At 41.1% G+C, this 19907-nt stretch overlaps 1 pseudogene; it reads left to right on the top strand.

Annotated features, from left to right (window-relative positions):
* Positions 1-17862, top strand: part of LOC102432439 — a 31253-nt pseudogene extending 13391 nt beyond the window's left edge.
* The last annotated feature ends 2045 nt before the right edge of the window (positions 17863-19907 follow it).

A 19907-nucleotide genomic window follows, 5' to 3' on the forward strand; every position in this document is an offset into this window, starting at 1 on the left:
CAGAGGCTCTGCTTCTCAGAACCCCGGCAGCCGCTGCAAACCTCGGAGAGAAAGCTGCCCTCAGGTTCCAACTGATGCCGGATAATCCCGCTTCTCCCGTTTGAGTCTGGGTCCCTAGAGACTCGCCCGGATCTGGAGCCCAGAGTCTGAGACTCACTCCCGACCGAAAACGACAACCGCGCCCTCAGCCACCAGCCCGCTTTCGCGCGCACCTTGGTACCTTTGTATTTTCCACACTGCGCCTCCTCTGAGCCTCGGTTTGCTGTTCTCTTTCCCTCTAGTTGTAGAGTCTCTCCTCAGCCAGCCCTCCTGTGGTTCTGGGTGATGTCCGTTCCGTCTTCTAGTTGTATTCTTGAAATGGTTGTTTGCGGCAGTGGTCTCCGGTGTTTACCTACGCCGCCATCTTGGTCTGGGTTCCCCCTACCACTTTTCTTGATACTGTTAGGTTATAGTAGATTTCATCTTTGGCTAAGAAAAACAGAATGCTCAGTTCCCCTCTTAAAAAAAACCAAACTTTGTGAAAACAAACAAGTATTTCAAGAGAAGCTGAGTATAGGTATTTATGTGTGCGCATTTTGATATTTTGATGCATTTCTATGGTTAATATGGACATGGAGAGTGAAGCAGTTCTAAATAATCTCTGACTTCCTGTCAAAAGAAATACAGCACCTATTCAAAGGTTTTCTACTCCCACCTCTTCCTGGTGCCTTCTCCTATTTTAATTTTTAGTTTAGTAATTAATTCTACTTAACAAATACTCATATACACCAGTGTGTACCAGCCACAGTTCTATATTTTTTTTAAAGTTAAATTTTATTTTAAAATAATTATAAATTAACGTGTAGTTGTAAGAAAGAGTACAGATAATCCATGTACCCTTTCCTGCACAGCTGTGGTGCACGCCCACAACTGGGCTATCGACAGAGCCAGGATGCAGAAAACCTTTCTCTCTCCAAGGTCCTCTCATTTGCCCTTTTGTAGCCACACCTACTTCCCTCCCATGCCTCCCCCTCTGTATTCACCAAACTGTTCTCCATTTGCATAATTCTAACACAATTATAATAAATCAGGTCATACAGTGTGTAACCTTTCCACTTGGCATCATTCTTTGGAGGTTGCTGCGTGTATCAGCACACAGGCTCCTATTTACATACCAGTATATGTGCACGTATGGTTAGTCTTCCATGGTATGAATTTACCACCATTTATTTAACCATTCATCTGTTGAAGGACATCTGTCCCCCCCCCCCCCCCGCCAGTTTTTGCCCATTACGAGTAAAACTGCTATAAATATTTGTGCATGATTTTTATCTTCCTTTCTCTAGGATAAGTGTCCAGAGTTTAATCATCAAGTCATGTGGTATTTGCGTGTTTAAATTTATAAGAAACTGTCAAACTGGCTTTGCAGAGTGGCAGTACCATTTCCTCCAGCAGTGTATGAGCGACTGAGTTGCTCTGCATCCTTGCCAGCATTTGCTGTTGTCACTATTTTTTAAGCCATTCAAATAGGTATGTAGTGATGTTTCATTACAGCGTTAAATTGCATTTCTCTAATTGCCAATGATGGTGAACATCTTTTCATGTGCTTATTTGCTGTCTGTGTATTCCCTTTGCTGTGTCTCTGTGTGTTTTTTGTCAATTGGATTGTTAGTTTTTTTTTAATGTTGAGTTTTGAGAGTTTTTTTATTTATTATTCTATCTAGATACTAGGCTTTTGTCAGACATGTGGTTTATAAATATCTCCTCCTAGTCTGTTGCTTGTCTTTTCATCCTCCCAGTCTTTGCTTGTCTTTCACAGAACAAAGTTTTAAATTTTGATGAAATCCAATTTATTATTTTTTCCTTCTATGGGTTGTGCTTTTGGGGTCAAGTCTAAGAACTCTTTTCCTAACCCTACCTCCTGAAGATTTTCTCCTGTGTTTTTTTTCCCTAAAAGGTCGATAGCTTGATGTTTTACATATAAGCCTGTATCCATTTTGAGTTAATTTTGATATAAGATGTGAGGGTTTGATTAGTTTCATTTTTTTGCTTATGAATGGATAGACACTTGCTCCAGGACTATTGAAAGGTTATCGTGCCTCTACAGAGTTGCTTTTACACCCTTGTCAAGAATCACTTGGGCATATTTTTGTGAGACTATTTCTGGGTTCTTTATTTTGTCCTATTGATCCATGTGTCTATCCCTCCACCAATACAGCACAGTGTTGATTACTATGGCTGTACAATATGTCTTGAAGTCAGGTAGAATGATTTCTCTGATTTTATTGTTCTTTGTAAAATTTATTTTAACTATTCTACTTCCTTTATCTTTCCATATACATTTTAGTATAATCTTGTCTACATCAACAAAGAAAATCTTTCTGGGATTCTGATAGGAATTGAGTTTAATTTTGTTGTGTGCTGAATAATGTTCTTCCAAAATTCATGTGATCTTATTTGAAAACTAGAGGCCCAGCACACAAAATTTGTACCTGTGTATGAAATTCATGCGCGGTATGGTCCCTAGGCCTGGCCTGCGATCAGGGCCATTTTCTTCGGCTGCCCGCAGTCGGCCCCACCCCGCCACCACCACCCACCCCCTGTTCCCCATTCACCATCAGGTGACTGGAGCCTGATGGCTCGGGGATGGGACCGAGAGGTTGGCCTTTCCTGCCTGTTTGCTGGCCCTGCCCCCACCGCAGGTTGCCCTCTGTGTGTGGGGCGACTGGTGGAGCGGAGGCCCTGGCCTGGCGTCACCCACCACCCACCCCCAGTTCCCTATTCGCCATTGAGCGATCGGAGCCTGCTGGCCAGGGAAAGGGACTGAGAGGTGGTCAGTGCGCCTCATAATGACTGGTCGAGTGGTCATTCTGGTCGTTCTGCCGTTAGGGTCAATTTGCATATTACCCTTTTATTATGTAGGAATAGAGGCCTGGTACACGGGTCGGGGCCGGCCGGCCTGCCCTGATGGGGGTCCCAATTTGGGGTGGGGGGCCCCCACTGGGGGGTGGGACTGGCTGGGACAAGAGGCTGCAGGTGGTTTGCAGGCTGGCCACACCTCTGATTGGGGTCAGGGTCCCCGTAGGGGGGTAGGGCCAGCTGGGGAGAGGGGTTGTGGGGGGTTTGCAGGCCAGCCATGCCCCCTATTGGGGTGGGGGGTCCCCGCTGGGGGTCAGGGCCGGCCGGGGTGAGGGGCCGTGATCGTTCTGGTCTCTGGTCATTCTGGTCATTCCGCTGTTTCGGTTGCTGGGCTTTTATTATATAGGATAGGATCTTTGCAAAAGTTAAGATAAGGTCATACTGGATTAGGAGGGGCCCTAAATCCAATGACCTGTGACCTTATAAGAAGAGGAGAGACACAGAGACACATAGGGAAGAAGACCACGTGAAGATGAAGTAAGACATTTCAGTTATGTTATCACAAGCTAAGAAATGCAAAGAATTGGTGATAATCACTAGAAGCTAAGAGAGAGGCATGAAACAGGTCTGCCTCAGGAAACCAACCAGAAGGAACCAACCCTGCCAACCCAACACAAACTTGTATATCAGTTTGGGGAGAATTGACATCTTTATTATGTTGAGATTTCTAATCCATGAACACTGTATGTCTCTCCAATTATTTGTACCTTCTTAATTTCTTTAATCAGCATTTTGTAGTTTTCAGCATACTACAAGTATCCTATCTAATAAAGAGGGAATATGCTAATTGACCCTCACACTGTTGCAAAGATGGAAGCACCCACAGCCAATAAGGAGGGAATATGCTAATTGACTGCCCCACCCTCAAATATGGCGGCGCCCACAGCCACAAGATGGCTGGCAGGGGAGGGCAGTTGTGGGTGATCAGGCCAGCAGGGGAAGGCAGTTGGGGGCGACCAGACCTGCAGGGGGGAGCAGTTGTGGGCAACCAGGTCTGCAGGGGTGGGCAGTTAGGGGCCACCGGGGAGGGGGTGTCCCTCAGCCCAGCTTGAACCCTCTCCAATCTGGTACTCCTCAGGGGATGTCCGACTGCCAATTTAGACCCTGCACTTCACAATCTGAGACTGCTGGCTCCCAACCGCTTGCCTGCCTGCCTGATTGCCCCTAACCACTTCTGCCTGCCAGCCTGATCACCCCCTAAATACTCCCCTGCCAGCCCCAAAACCCGGTATATGCCCTGACCGGGAATTGAATCTGTGACTTTTTGGTGCATGAGATGACGCTCAACCAACTGAGCCATACAGGTCAGGGTTATAGTGTTTTTGAGAGGATCTCTTTGTTTTTTAGTGGTTGCTCTAGGTATTGCATTTATATATACACCAGAGGCCTGATGCACGAAATCTGTGCAAGAGTAGGCACTGGCTTCCCTCTGGCACCCAGGACCCAGGTTGGCTTCCCTCTGGCCACCTGCAGGCACTGGGGACCTGGGCTGGCTTCCCTCCAGCCCCGGCTTTGTCCTGAAGGACGTCTGGTCTAATTAGCATATTACTAGTACCCTTTTATTATTATAAATAAGTTATTGTAGTCTACTGATGTCATTTTCTTATTTTGAGTAAAGTGTAGAAAATTTGCCTCTCTTTACATCTCAGCACTCCATTTTCACATTATAATTCTTAAATATTTCCTCCACATAATTTAGTACCATATCACACAGTGTTTGCTTCAGTCAATCATAATTTAGAAGGCTCTAGAGGAGAAGGAAAGCATATTGTATTTACCCATAACATTGCTTACTGTGTTATTTTAAAAAAGGTGTTTTTATTGATTTCAGAGAGAGGAAGGGAGAGGGAGAAATAAAAACATCAATGATGAGAGAGAATCATTGATCGTCTGCCTCCTACACACTCCCCTCTGGGTATTGAGCCCAAATCCCAGGCATGTGCCTTGACTTGGAATGTAACCATGACCTCCTGGTTCATAGGTCAATGCTCAACCACTGAGCTACACTGGCATGTGTTCTTTGTTTGTTTGTGTTCTTTCTGCTTAGAGAACTTCCTTTAGCCATTTTTTTGAGTAGATTTGCTGGTGAGGTTTTCTTTAACTGAATATTCCTTTATTTCTTCATTTCTGAAGGACAGTTTTGCTAGATAGGAAATTTGATTGAATGTTCTTTTCTTTCAGTATTTGTAAAAGTATTGTGTTTTTGGCCTCCATGATTTTTGATGAAAAATCTGCTGTAATTTGTATTATTTGTTCCCTCACAGGTAAGGTGGTATTTTTTCTTCTTTTTTTGCTGCTTTCAAGATTTTTTTTTTGCTGTTGATTTCTGAAGTTTGAATTTAGTGTTTCATGGTGTGAATTTCTTTAAGTTTATCCTATTTGGAGAATTTATTGCACTTTTAAAATCTATATGTCTTTTGCAAAATTTAAAAAGTTTTGTATTTTTCAGTTCTAAAATTTCCATTTGGGTTTTTTTTTTAATATATATCTTCTATTTGTTCACTGAGAATTTCTGTTTTTTATTTTATCTGAGATTTTCTGTTTTCTTTTGTTCCAAGTGTGTCGAGTAACACTCCCTCCACGTTCTGCGTGGAGTAGGGTTCGGTATCTGAAAGAGGAGCCGCACACAAGTGAAAGAAAAAGACACGAGATAATTTTGCAATATTGGGGGACCAGGCGGGCAAGTCCCGAAGGACTTCCACCGATGCTCAGGCCGCTCCAAGCTTTTATTTCGGTCTTGGGTAGCCCTAGGGTAAGGAGGTTTGTCTGGGGTAGCCTTAGGGTAAGGAGGTTTGAATGACACATGGATTAGCTCATTGGTAGACAATTTCCAGAAATAGGCAGAATATCTGATTAACAATAATCAACAAGGATTTACACAAGTATCTAAGGCATTAAGGGAACTAAGGTGGGGATGCTTCAGCTGTTATTACCTAAATTAACTGGGTGGTTCCTAGATTAACTGGGTGGTGCAGTTCTGACCTTTGCTAGGACTTCAAAGGTTACTAGCTTTTGGGGGTCTCTGTCTAAACTCAGCTAGTGAAGACAATGAATGGACTCCAGCAAAGTGTGTTTTTGATTGCTTTTTTGAACATTTTTATGATGATTGTTTCTTTAAAATATCTGTCAGATAATTCTAACATTTCTTTTACCTCAATGTTGGTATGTATTGATTGTCTTTTTAAATTCAGATTGAGATCTTCCTGGTTCTTGGTCTGATGAGTGATTTTCAGTTGAAATCTGGACATTTATGGTATGATGTTACGAGATTCTGGATCTCATTTAAATCTTCTGCTTTAGATGGCTTCTTTAGACACTATGGCAGTAGGAGAGGGGTGGTACATCCTCATTACTGCCACGTGGGCGTAGAAGTCCAAGGGGCTCCTCATTAGTGCTGAAAGGGGCTGGGAGTGTTAACATAAGGGACATTGAAAACTGTAAATAATTTTCATGAGCTTATTTGAGCCAAAATGTCGATAATTGTCGCAAAGCAGAATCTCAATGGCCTAGGCCCTAGGGCATGACTACCCACTATAAACTGCTTTTTAATTAAAATGTTTTAATTTCAGACCATTCTTTGTGGTTACTTTAGGTCTCTGAGTTTGCAAGGCTGCCATGCAGGCCTTCCCTGAGTTAGGTTAGCATGTGGCCCTTTTCATCCATAGCAGTTCCAGCTCTCCACCAGGCCTCTACTGAGAACCCTGTTGTGGGTAGGGTGCCTTATTACTGCTCTTCTTGTAGCCTCCATTGACACATCTTCTGGTGGGGATAAACGTTCCAACTCCTTGTTTGGTCTTCATTGAGGACTACAGTCCTGTGGGTGTGTTTGTGCACTTGTTATAGCCTATGTGGGTGGAAGTCTACCCTCCATTGGGCCTTTGTTGGAGTGAGTGTGGATAGGGCCACAGGATTTTTGTTGTTGTTGCTGTTTGTTTTTTGCAGAGTTTTTCTGTCTTGCTAGGCTGCCCTTTTCTGGTTCTCTGGTTGTTGTTTGTTTTTGCTGTGCTTGGAGTTTCCAGATTGACTTCTTAGCTCCAAATCTTGAATATATGAGGCAAAAGGAAAACTCACAGAACTCATCACTATATCATTCTATGTCCTGAGATCTTAAGCTGGTCTGCTTCCTTCTTTCCACCCTTCAGAGTCATATTTGTTTTATATCTAATGCGCAGTGTCTTTAATTGTATTTAGCAGAAGCAACATGGAAAAGTAAACCTACTTCATTTTCCCAGAAGTGTAAGTCCTAGTTGACTCCTATTTTAAGGAGAATGTTGAGTCCATCAAAGTTTTTTATTTCTCCACTTCCCTATTTCTTTTCATTAAGTTTTTCCTCATTTCCTATTGCCACAGAGGAAGAAATTCTACTAGTTTTCTGGGGTTATAGTCTCCCCTTCTGGTTCCCAGGCCATCACATCTCCTCTTGTCTGCTCTGAAAACTTGCTTCACCAATGATCTCTTCCTGCTTGATTCTTATTTGATAAATGCCCTCTTTCAGTTTGAGGCACACTTGTCTTAAAGAAACTGACCTTTAACTTGTTCTTTCCTGAGACAGTCTTTTTTTTTCTTTTCCTTAAATGCATGTCTTTTTGAAAGCATTATCTCTACTCTCTTTTTCCACTGATTTGCCATCCTCTCCACCCTTAATCCTTTGCAATCTATCTACTGACCTTACCAGTCTATTGAAATTGTATTCTCCAAGGTCACCAATCTACATCTGGTAATCCAATCCACTGGCCTTTCCTTAGTTTCCATCTACTTTCATCTCTCTGCAGCATTTGGCACCACACGCACTTGGAAATTCGCATCTCCTTGGACTTCATGGCTTTAGTTACTCTCTGTCTGTTGTAATGTACCCCGCGAATCACAGAAGGACGCCTCAAGAAGTCGAATTAAAGAGTCACATTTATTGCAATCCTGGACTATGAGGGGCCATTCCCCAAATCTCATAGTGATAAGATGGTGGCAAAACCAGACTTATATAGGCAAAGATCACAAAGGTATTGATTACATCTCAAGGTTTGGAATGAGGAACCTGGTTTGCAAAAAAGCAGTTTACAGAAGCAGAAGCAGCATGTTATCTAAATTACAGTTTTGGTTCTCCGGAACACTGAGTCAACAGGGACACGTTAACTGGAGCCCTCTGACCTTGGGATAATTGTGCTGTCCTTCCCAGGTAAAGGAAAATGTGCTTTCTAAGACCAGTATGACCACTACTAATGGGATTTCACATTACAATCAATAAGGTATTTAATCGGATGGGATGATTTATATAATTCAGAAAATCAAAATAACTTTTCTATTGTTAAACAAAGCAAATAAGTACAGAAGCCAAACAGCCAGGTTAAAGTTAAACTATAGTTTCTATCTGAGATGATTGCTACCATACTTCATGTCTTCCCTGGCTTCCCTTCTTACTCCCACACTTGTCTTGTCTTCAGCCCCACGACTGATTCCAAAACAATATGCAGAGATCTTAAATTTTAATTTTTACTTTTGATTCTGACATCTTTTTTTGGACTTCAGTTTGACATTTCTTAGTACCTTTCATTTGCCACCAAATATCCAGCCAACCCTTCAAAAATCTATCTAAAACCAAAATCTTCATCTTCTCTGCCCCCAATACTTCTGTTTCATGTTTCCAATTTCTCTGACTGGAACCAGTACCTTCCCTGCCAGTTGGCATTGAGACTTCAGCATGGTGTTTGACATGGCTCAGCTCTCACTTGATAGCTTCTGCTAGAAATTCACCAGTTTCTTGCTTTTACCCCCTTTTCATTCACACTGCCCTTACCCAGTTCAGGTGAACTTGAACTTTTGCCTGAACTATTCCAGTAGTTCCTTAATTGGTCTCTTTGCTGCCAGTCAATTTCTAGTCTAATCAGTTTTATTCATTGTAGCTAGATTAATCTACCTTTATTGGAGTCCTTTTCTGAACTTAATTTTCTTTGGCAGGCACTCAAGACTTCTGTGGCTCTGGCCTCGATCTACCTTTCCAGCATTTTCCCAACATTATTCCCATGGAGACACTGGGTTTTGCAAAACTAAAACACCTATTGTTCTATCATCCTTATTCTCTCCTCCCCCTCCAGCACCTAAAATAAGGGTATTATATCCATTCTTCCTTTGCACTTCAAATTTTTCTTTTGTAGAGTACTCACTGATTTAGAAATTGTGTTAGATATATATACTGACTTTACTTCTACTAGACTGTCAGCTTAGGATGAGCTTGGTTGATCAGTGATTGAGTCATTTATTGATTCATTCAACCGATTTTTAAGGCATGAGGGGCTCTGTGCAAGGCACTGGGGATGTGACAGTGAAAAGAACTCCTCTTGTTGCTTACAGCCTCCGGTTCTTATTTTGTTGTTAGTTTATTTTTATATTGCAAAGAATGCCTAATCCTAGATTAATGTCTGGCATATCTAGTACGTACTCCCTATTAAACAAATGAATGAACTAGCAAGTATATAGGAGAAGATTACTAAAGTTGCATAATGACTTTGTTTTTAAACTTTCTGGCATTAGCCCTTTCTGATAAAAGAGAAAATAAAAATTGAGGAGCAGAGGAAAAATTTATTAGAAATAAATGCAAATGCAGGAATATATCATCCGAGTCCTTGGATTAAGGCTACGATACGGCAGACATTTTCAACCAGTTTTACAAATGATAGCAATATTTAAAGAACATCCGTCTCAAAAGATGTATTTTTGTAAGAATGAATAAAAACTCTGACTCAGGGAACTGTCTACTCCAACTAGCTCTCCATATTTAATTTGAGGCTTCTTAGCATAATAAGACATTTGTCCTCTTTGTGTTTGAAACAGGGGTTTCATTTTACTTCCTACTGAGCTTTCCAGTGTGAATTTTCTGTTGCAATTGCCCCACTTATAAAGTATGTCTTCAATCTGGCTGAGGTTTCTTTTCTCAGCTCTCTGGGAGCTGAAACAAAAGAATTGTTGGGAAAATGAAATAGCAAACCAGTAAAGTGAGAAGCCCTGTGAATGCCTGCCCTTTTCTAGAGAGTCTGCAGCATATTGGAATGTGAGCCATCTTACTCTTGCTTTTCACTCCTCATATCTTTACAATGTTGCTACCAAGTCAACTGCAGAAATGTGAGGCTTTTCTCTTCCCCAAACATCACACCCCAAATATTTCCTCTGCTCCTTAAAGCACATGCATTATCAATGGCCAACAGGAATAAAACAAATATATTCTAAATACTTCATTTGCTTTTTCTTCATGTTATTCATTTATTTCTTAACTCCCTGGATGTTTCATTAGTTTATTTTATTTTATTTTATTTTTTTTAAAATATATTTTTATTGATTTTTTACCAAGTCAACTGCAGAAATGTGAGGCTTTTCTCTTCCCCAAACATCACACCCCAAATATTTCCTCTGCTCCTTAAAGCACATGCATTACCAATGGCCAACAGGAATAAAACAAATATATTCTAAATACTTCATTTGCTTTTTCCTCATGTTATTCATTTATTTCTTAAATCCCTCGATGTTTCATTAGTTTTTGATAAATATTCTTATAAAACTCCTTTCAAACACATTTAAAGTTTTAGAGTCACTAGCTAGGTCTCAGAGTCATATCTAAACTGTGCCCAAGACTTTGGGGCTTCGGCTAATTTCCAATAAGTGATGTCTCAGACCGTACACTCTGCCACACATTCATCTGTTTGGGGTACAGACATGACATAGACTGGAAAGTTAAAGAAATCTCAACTCTCTTTGTCCAATGGGAGTTGAAGACTGCTTGCTCTACTTTTCTAGCTGCTTCTCCTAAAGACTCTATGCACTGAGATGAGCACAGGGGTACCTGCGAATCAGGTTAGCAGGCAGTGCCACACTGATCTTGTGTCATGTCCTTAGACTTGGGCTTGATATGGGGTGGTGCGTAGGAGCGAGGGTCCATCTTCCTTCCCTTCCCCTTCCTCAAAAAACTGGCTCTTCACCCCTAATCAGAGCAGTGGCCAGGCGTGGTGCCATAGAGTCCTCTGAAGTGATAGAGTGAATACCATTCATACAATTCCGATAACAGACTGAGGATGACAATTTGGGGCGAGGTATGGAGCACCATTTAGCATGCAGATTTGGTCCCTATACTGATTTATTAATATTTTAATCTTAGGAAAAGGGAAGGCGATGCTAAAAAGAAGCTCAGGGAACGCACAAAAGTAGGGAAGTTGGTTTGTTACACCACATAGCAGCACAACTTTTGCACAAAACCAAAATGGCAGCTGGTTCTGAGATTTCACGAACACAGAACAACCCACATGCCAAAATCCCCAAAATTCTATTTCAGCAAGTTTTTCCTTCTCTATAGGAACTGAGCCTGTCAGCAGCATAAACACTTGCAATCCTGCACTTCCTAGGATGCATGTGCTATCGAAAAGGGAGGTGTTAATTGCTGTGCTAATTACAACATGATTGCTTTGCACTTGTTTTGCACTTGTAGGTGATTAAATTTTTAACGAAGCATATTACTTGGCACTGTTAGCACAGTTAACACATTTCTCTCTCCCTCTCTCTTTTTTATGCCTTGGGAGAAGTCCCACACCACAGACCCTTCCCTGGCTGTGATGTGCTGTTGTGTTTGGAAGCAGCCTCTGTTTAGGCTGTTGGTAACAGGACTCCAGCTTCCTGCTTGGGAAAGAGCAGCAGCCTATGATAATCATACCCAGCATGATAGCACTGGCCAGATGCGAACGCAGAACCCACAGAGGTATTAGCTAAAAATTAGGCAGTGCTGCCAATGCCAGTCTCCAGCCTTCATTGAAAAACTCCAGCGACTCCAGCCAGTCAAGCGGCAGTGTTGGAGCGTTGAGCAGGAAGGCAGAGATGACAGCAAGTTCCACGTGATTTATTTCTGCGTTACAGCCTGTGTTCCCAGCTGAACCGGAGCACGGGAAACTTGCATCTGTTACATGGGCAGCCCTGTATCTCTTGGTTCCCACTGTGCAGCAGGCTGCATCCTCAGTGGAAGCTGATTTTGTATTTGTGCGCCTGTGCACGTACACCCCCTTCTCTCCAGGCCTCCGTATTCACAAGTGCCTGGGAAAACAAGTCTGGTTCTGGGAGGAGGGCTGGACAGATCTGGGGGTTCACAACCTGGGTTGGATGCCAGAGAAATGTCAGCCAGCTAAACTGGCATTAATGCTGCATGTCAGCCAACAACACACCTAGGAAACCAGAAAAGACAAACATTCAACTTCTTGTGACTCAGCTCTCTGACTGGGCAGTTTTTTGCAGCAAGGATCCTGGGAGGATGGTCTTAGGAGAACTGAGGGAACAGAGGGGAGAAGTGAACCAGGTTGCAGGAGAAGTGCCTGCTCATCCGAGGGACTTCCTTGTGGGCTCGTTGGCCCGGCCAGGGGCTGCGTAGGCCAAAGTGGCAAAACACATTCTCAAAGGAACATACATTCCTCCAAGCCTGAACTGAGATTTGGTTTCTAAGCCTGATTAAATGTCTCCAGACAATTTTATAAACTTTATCAGTCCAGAGCAAAATAGTTGTCCTTATTCTACGCAGTTAGTTTATAGATACCCTTCAGGGGCTCAGCGTGGTGAAGAAATGCACAGACAAGTGTAACAGATAAAAGGACCCACTGAAAACTTTTGGGATTTTATATCTTGCTACATGAGCAAGGCTTTGAAAGTGACTTCTGTATTGGTGCTCCCTAGTCAGGGAATGTAACTGTCAGAGAAAAATTAATTCGACTTTAACCATCAGTTTCATACTGTCCTTTTATTAAGAAAAACCTTTTCACCCTGGCTGGGCTCAGTGGTTGGAGTGTCGGTTTGTGCATTAAAGGGTTGAGGGTTCAATTCCTGGTCAAGAGCATGTACCTGGGTTGCAGGATTGATCCCTGTCCTCTCACATCGATGTTTCTCTCTCTCTCTTTCTCTCTATTACTCCCTCTCTTTCTCTCTCTCTCTCTCTCTCTCTCAGATAAATAAATGGAGAAAGTATCCTCCAGTGAGAATTAACAAAAAAACAAACAAAACAAACAAACAAAAAAAGTCTTTTCTATTCCAATGAACTATTGGCTGGGTTTTCTTTTTCTATGCTTTTGACTAATGAGTTTAACAAATTTCATTTGCATTTTGTTTGTTTTTTGTTAATCCTCACCTGAGGATATTTTCTCCATTTTTTTTTTTTTTTTTTTTTTTTTATTTTTTTTTTTTTTTAGAAAGAGTGGAAGGGCAGGGGAAAGACAGAGAGAAACATCGATGTGAGAGAGACACATAGATTGACTGCCTCTCACATGGGTCCTGACCAAGGTCAGGGATCGAGCCTGCAACTGAGGTATGTGTCCTTGACCGGAACTGAACTCGGGACCCTTCAGCCCACAGGCCGACCCTCCATCCACCAAGCCAAACTGGCTAACGCACAACTTTGAATCTATTACTGCCTGGCTTCAGCCAGCTATCACTGTGATAATCAAAGTGGGTGAACAGACGATATTCCAATGTAAATGTTCCCAGGTATCTAATCCACATGCTAACTGGAAAAAGAAGTGTTTCAGGCCAGTAATTTTCATACATTACTATAGATTTTTATTTCTCATGTGGGTTAAAAAAGTGATTTGGAAGATTGAAAAATTATGAATTTGTGTGAAATAAAGCCAAATATCTTGAAAATAACACAATTCATTCAAGAGTATTTCAATGTAATACTTGAAAGTATTTTGGGGGAGCCAGTATGTTCAGGGTCTTATGGACTGAGCTTTCATTCTTTGAGCATCAATCTTTCAACAACTTTGCTCCTGAAAGCCCCAGCCATCACAAGGGGTTGCTAATCTGTCAACTTTTCAGTGAGTATTTTCTTTCCCGAGTCCACTTTCACTGTACTCATTCTCCTTTCTCTTTTCCTCCCTGTCCCAGTCTCCCCTTCTGCCTATTCAGCTGCGCCTCTGCCTCCACTGCCCTTCTCAGGGCAGCCACCTGGGAGGCGCCTCAGGCCTCAGCATGGGACTCCAGGCTGCATGGGGGCTCGGACAGTCAGCCCCACTGCTATGGAAATGTCAAGAATCTGCTGCTTAATCAAGCTTTCTTTTCTTCCCTTTTTATAATAAACTCTTATTATGTTCATTTTCAAACATACTTTTACAAGGAGAGAATGTTTTTGATCCTCCTTAACCCAGCCCAGATTCAACAAAAAATTACTGAAGGTTTATGATACTTGTTTAATCTTTTTCTTTCCTGCTTATTTTTTAAGGCAAATTAGTTTAAAAGTTTTTAGCCCTTTATGCAAACGCTAACCCCCCCCCCCCCCAACCTTTTTTGTTTTTGTCTTTGCTTTTGATGGGTCATATTCTCTCTGACTGTTGAAAAGAATAGAAATTTCATGAGGCCAGATGCCTTTGTTCTCTGAGTGCGTGCACACACACTAGATTTCTGAGCACTCTGTGTTGGCAGGATGAGGCACTCATTCTCTATGTGAATACAAATGAATCAATTATATTTTATCTCAAGAAACTGCTTAAAAATACCTATAGGCACATGGAGTGCATGGGTTAACATGGTAGAGTGTTCAGAAAAACTGGCCATTTGTCACAAATGCAGTGTGTGTGGAACACTGCTTAGGAATTGCCACTTGTGGTTTCCTAGTCTTTCCCTAAAAGTACTCTTTCATCCATTTTGTCTTGACACACGCAGTTCTTCTCATCTAATTCTCACACTCAACACTAATTCTCCTTCAAGACTTTGATTAAACAGTTTCTTTATTGAAGCCTCAGAAACGGTAAGCAACCCTCTCCTCTGTACATGACATAAACAAATGGAAGAACATACCATGCTCATGGATTGGTAGAATCAACAGAATTAAAATGTCCATACTACCCAAAGCAATTTATAGATTCAGTGCAATTCTCATTAAAATACCAATGGCATATTTCACAGACCTAGAACAAACTCTCCACAAATTCATCTGAAATAAAAAAAGACCCTGAATAGCCACAGCAATCCTGAGAAAGAAGAACAAAGTTGGAGGGATCACAATACCAGATATCAAGCTATATTACAAAGCCACTGTTGTCAAAACTTCCTGGTACTGGCACGAGAATAGACATATAGATCAATGAAACAGAACAGAGAACTCAGAAATCAATCCAAACCACTATGCTCAATTAATATTTGACAAAGGAGGCAAGAACATACAACGGAGTCAAGACAGTCTCTTCAATAAATGGTGTTGGGAAAATTGTTCAGTTACATATAAAAAGAATGAAACTAGATCACCAACTTACACCATACATAAAAATAAACTCCAAATGATTAAAGGACTTAAATGTAAGAAGGGAAACCATAAGAATCTTAGAAGACTCCATAGGCAGCAAAATACCAGACATTTGTTGTAGCAATATCTTCACCAATACAGCTCCTAGGGCAGGGGTGGGCAACCTTTTTGTGAGTGCGTGCCAAAACCAGCAAAATCTCTGACTCAAAATTCTTCTGTGTTCCAACCCTTATTTTTTGAGAACATGTTACGCCTACTTGATATCTCTTAAGGTGTACATATGTGAAGAACCTTGAAGAAGTAATAAAATTCATTCGAGTGACAAAAACACAGCATATGATGATGAAAAATACATTTATTTTTTAATGTATACATGTACACTGACAGTCCGACAGAAAACTTTATGACTCCGTTTGATATTATCAGTGGGACTTTTGCTGCTGCATCACTGATGACAGAGATTTTACATCAGGTTTATATTTCGTGACCTTCAGAGATATGCACGAGCTACTACTTTCATCCGTCAGGCTACTCCTATTACGAGACTTAACAAAATTCATCACTGAGAACAAAGATTCACAAGCGTATGTGGATGAAACCAAAACACTGGTCAGATCTAGGAAGGCAGGGAGAGTTAAGGCAGAGGCATAGAAATTGCTCTTCCCCTCTCTCGTCAATCCATGTCTATGGTCTTTAAGATAACTTGTTATGTAAAATTATTTATTTATCTAAGATGCACCTACACTGAATTTATCTGAAAAATAAAAAAGTCGATATTAAGAAAAAAATTGTAAATGGAAGATTATAAGAGAGGGTTTCGCGTGCCATGTTTGGCACACGTGCCAGGGGTTGCCCACCCCTGTCCTAGGGCAATGGAAACTAGAGAGAAAATAAACAAATGGGACTACATTAAAATAAAAAGCTTCTACACTGCAAAAGAAACCATCAACAAAACAACAAGAAAGCCCACTTCATGGGAGAACATATTTGCCAATGCTATCTCAAATAAGGGTTTAATCTCCAAAATTTACAGGGAACTCATACAACTTAACAAAAGGAAGATAAACAATCCAATTAAAAAATGGGCAAAAGACCTAAATAGATACTTTTTGAAAGAGAACATACAGAGGGCCAAGAGACATATGAAAACATGCTCAAAGACACTAATCATCCGAGATATGCAAATTAAAATGACAATGAGGTACCATCTCACACCTGTCAGAATGGCTATCATCAACAAATCAACAAACGAAAAGTGCTGGCAAGGATGTGGAGAAAAAGGAACCCTTGTGCACTGCTGGTGGGAATGCAGACTGGTGCAGCCACTGTGGAGAACAGTATGGAGTTTCCTCAAAAAGTTAAAAATAGAACTCCCATTTGACCCTGTGATCTCACTTCTAGGAATATATCCCAAGAAACCGGAAACACCAATCAGAAAGGATACATGCACCCCTATGTTCATAGCAGCACAATTCACCATAGCTAAGATTTGGAAACAGCCTCAGTGCCCATCAGCAGATGAGTGGATTAAAAAACTGTGGTACATCTACACAATGGAATACTACGCTGCTATAAAAAAGAAGGAACTTTTACCATTTGCAACAGCATGGATGGAACTGGAGAGCATTATGCTAGGTGAAATAAGCCAGTAGGAGAAAGATAAATATCACATGAGCTCACTCATATGTGAGATATAATGAACGACATAAACTGATGAACAAAAATAGATCCAGAGACAAGGTAACACTGAACAGACTGTCCAACCTCAGAGAGAAGGCAGGGGAGGAGGGGGGGTTAGAGATCAATCAAAGGACTTGTATGCATGCATATTAGCAGAGCCAACGGACACAGACACTGGGGTGGTGGGGGCTAGTTCTGGGGGGTGGGAGTGGTGGGGAGGGGGTCAATCTGGAAAAAGGAGACATATGTAATACTTTATTTTTATTTTTTTTTTTTAAATATATTTTATTGATTTTTTACAGAGAGGAAGGGAGAGAGATAGAGAGTTAGAAACATCGATGAGAGAGAAACATCGATCAGCTGCCTCCTGCACACTCCCCACTGGGGATGTGCCCGCAACCCAGGCACATGCCCTCGACCGGAATCGAACCTGGGACCTTTCAGTCCGCAGGCCGACGCTCCATCCACTGAGCCAAACCGGTTTCGGCCATATGTAATACTTTAAACAATAACAAAAAAGATTAGTGTATGATAAATAGTTAAGTTTTAATACATGTTGACTATTATCATTATAACAATGTATTCTGATTAAAAAACTTTTATTAGCTTTTCCTGATCGGCTGCGGCACAGTGAGCAGCTGCCGCGTGTCTGCCCACCTGCAACGGAGGATCGTGGGGAACTGCTCCAGCTTCCTGATCAGGAGGAACAAGCAGAGGCACAGCACCAAACCCAATAACCCGAAGGCCTGCAACTCCTTTCGTTACAAGGGGTTGATTCACCGCAAGACGGTGGGCCTGTGGTGGTCATCAGGAAGCGGAGATCCGTGCGGTCCACCATCAACAAGAACGCCTGGGCCACCCTGGGCAGCATCCCGTACTTGATCTGCAAGAACAAGGACCGCCCGGATCTGCGCTTGGCCGCCATCCGCAGGGCCAGCGCCATCCTGCGAGGCCAGAAGCCCGTGATGGTGAAAAGGAAGCGGGCCAGCCCCATCAAGAGCTCTGTGCACCCCCCGCCACCCCCAAAGCAATAAAGGTATCAGTCAACTTTCCTCAAAACACAAAACAAACAAAAAACACTTTTGTTATAAAAATTCTAAACACAAAAAAGTAGAGTAAATAGAATGACAACCCCCTAAATTCCAGAAAACTAGACTAGTCCTCAGAATATTATATTCTTTTTAAGAGGAAGGCAGCAGGTTAATGTTTAATTGAGCTTCTGTACTCTGGGAAATGCTTGTATATATATAGGGCACAAGCAAAGGGATATGCATTCTTGCATATCATATATGGTGGGGAAAAGAGGTCATTGCACTTTTTGTTGTTTGTAATGCAAAACTCCAGGTGCAAGAGGTAAGAACTGATTTATTTGAGTTCTACTTGGATTCAGTCCCATAGTCCCTTTTCTATTCTATTCTAAAGTACAAGCAGGCATGGATTTCTCATAGATAAGAAACTTAAACCTTTATATTCTCATCTGAAAAATGGCCCAAGTAATAGTACTAGCCCTAGAAGTCTATTTTGAGAATTAAATAAAATTAGTTACATAGAGTACTTGCTACATACTATTTTTCATTGATTCTGAGATTCACACTTTTTCACATCTCTGAAATTTTCTTTCTTTTGTGGTGGTTGATAAAATAATAGAGTCTGATGATTAGTGGAATGTTAGATTCCATGAAATATTGTAGACAAGTGCTTAATGAATATTAGCAATCAAGATAATGATAATGTCGAGTTTTCTTAATTCATCCACATCACAGCTTGTATCATAGAAGCTTTGCTTTATGCAAAAGAAAGGTGTTAAATTATCCAAGCATAATAGTGGATTCATCTATTTCTTCTTGCAGTTCTATCATTTTTTGTAATTTGCCGTGTGTGTGTGTGTGTGTGTGTGTGTGTGTGTGTGTGATGTTACTTTGATACTCTGTTGTTAGGTCGATACACATTAAGGATTATTAATCTTTTTGGAGTATTGATCCCTTTATCATTTGGTAATGCCCCTCTTTATCCCTGATAACTTTTCTTGCTTTGAATGTTATATAGCTCTCTGAAACTAATATAGTTTCTCCCACTTTCTTTTGATTGGTGTTAGCATGATATATCTTTTTCCATCCTTTTACATTTAAACTATATGTTTCATTGTATTTAAGGTGGATTTCTTGCAGACATATATAGTTTAAGCCTTGTTTTTTTTATTCACTCTGAAAATCTCTGTCTTTTTATTTGTGTATATAGATAATTGATATTTAAGATGATTATTGAGCCCTAGCTGGTTTGGCTCAGTGGATAGAGTGTTGGCTTATGGACTGAAGGGTCCCAGTTTCAATTCCCAGTCAGGGCACATGCCTGGGTTGCAGGCTTAATCCCCAGTAGGGGGCGTGCAGGAGGCAACCAATCAATGATTCCCTCTCATCATTGATGTTTCTCTCTCCCTTCCTCTCTGAAATCAATAAAAATATATTTATTGTTTTATTATTTTTTTAAAAAAATATATTTTATTGATATTTTACAGAAAGGAAGGGAGAGGGATAGAGAGTCAGAAACATCGATGAGAGAGAAACATCGATCAGCTGCCTCCTGCACACTCCCTACTGGGGATGTGCCCGCAACCAAGGTAGATGCCCTTGACCGGAATCGAACCTGGGACCCTTGAGTCTGCAGGCCGACGCTCTATCCACTGAGCCAAACCGGATAGGGCAATAAAAATATATTTAAATAAAGAAAAGATGATTATTGATATAGTTGGATTAATATCTACCATAGTTGTTACTGTTTTCTGTTTGTTGCCCCTGGTTCTTTGTTTCTATTTTTGTCTTCCACTCTTTTTCTGCCTTTTATGATATTAATTGAGCATTTTATATTATTCTATTTTATTTTCTTTCTTAGCATATCAACTTTACTTCTCTTTTTATTGTTTTTGATGGTTGCCCTGGAGTTTGTAATATACATTTACAACTAATCCAAATCCACTTTCAAATAACACTATACCAATTCACTGGTAGTGCAAGTACCTTATAATAACAAAATATTCCTAATTCCTCCCTCCCATCTCTTATGTCATTACTATCATTCATTG

Source organism: Myotis lucifugus, unplaced genomic scaffold (assembly GCF_000147115.1).
Source record: "Myotis lucifugus unplaced genomic scaffold, Myoluc2.0 scaffold_107, whole genome shotgun sequence".
In the NCBI taxonomy this organism is placed as follows: Eukaryota; Metazoa; Chordata; class Mammalia; order Chiroptera; family Vespertilionidae; genus Myotis; species Myotis lucifugus.